The sequence below is a fragment of the Mus caroli genome, chromosome 13, assembly GCF_900094665.2.
Source record: "Mus caroli chromosome 13, CAROLI_EIJ_v1.1, whole genome shotgun sequence".
Classification (NCBI taxonomy): domain Eukaryota; kingdom Metazoa; phylum Chordata; class Mammalia; order Rodentia; family Muridae; genus Mus; species Mus caroli.
The window spans coordinates 73,447,474-73,448,799 of record NC_034582.1 but is presented as its reverse complement, the minus strand read 5'-3'; positions in this window follow the sequence as shown (position 1 = coordinate 73,448,799).

The window sequence follows — 1,326 nt, the reverse complement described above, 5'->3', positions numbered from 1 at the left end:
TACAAGAATAGCATAGCCTCAAAAAAGATCACCATTGGTGGGGATCTAGTCTCAAGCTGAAGCAATGGTCCCAAAAACTTTGTCTCTTCCAACAGTAAAAATATATTCACAGCTACCGTACAGAACAAGATGTGAGACAAGGAAGATCAAGCCCAGAGATTGATCAGCGTATATATTTCTTATCCCTGCTTCAATTCTCCCTTTATTTAAATCTAAAGATGATTTCAGCACCTGAAAGATGAACTAGAGAACAGACATTTATGTTTCTCTTCCCCATGTGACCACCTTGATAAAAATTTTCATCTTCCATTCACTAGTACTTAACTCCTTGATTAGTGTTTGTGACATGGCACCAGGCCTGGTTTGTTGGGTCACGTAAATGGAGGTTTTGCCTAAAACAGTGAAAACAAAGCTACACATAAAACTCAAACATTCAAGAAAAATATTTAACACAGCACAAATTAAGCACCAACTTAAAAATTCTTCTAAACACTGCAGGAAACTAATCAAAAATTGAGTGACATCAATGATCCCAAAGAATTATCTAATAAAACAATTCATGAGAACTAGATTTTTTTTTGAAGGCATGACAATCAACAGAATAATTAATGGCAATAAAGAGGGTTTAGAGAAGATAGAACTCATACAACAGAATTGTGATAGCATTCATTATTTAGACTAGTGGGTGATAAGAAGAAGAGAAAAAAATGAAAGAAATTTGTAGAGAGAATGTAATATTTTATACATACCATGCCATCCTCATATGAAATACAAATAGTATGAGTTAACAAAATGCTGCAATTTTCATCACTTAAATATTTAGTAATTTCAGGAGATCAAATTTCCTGAAATGAACTAAAAATCCAACCATAAAAAAGTTCAAGCTAGAATTTGAGTAGCCTCAGATAGGTAATGTTGAATGCCCAATTATAGGTAGCTCCCTAGAAATTACTTACTCAATATACCTAAAAGAAATAAGAAATGGGAGGATTAGAATCCTTCTCATACAAAAGCAACATTACACCATACCTGTTTAGTAAGCATCCTCTTTTAGTAGGTGCTGAGAAAATGAAACTAACAAACAATTTAGAAATTGGAGGAATGGAGGAAGTATTTTAAGGAGGACATTAGTGATTATAACAATAATAATATTTTATTAATGTCAATTATTAGTGTCTAGTGTCCATGTTTTCTGTCTGATTTATTTGTGGAGAAAAATACCATAACTTTGTGTATGCAGCAATCTTTTCAATACACTTTTAATTTTTAAAAGCAATACACTTTCATTGTAAGGAGCCGCCTTCACATTCGCCATTACAAGATGGC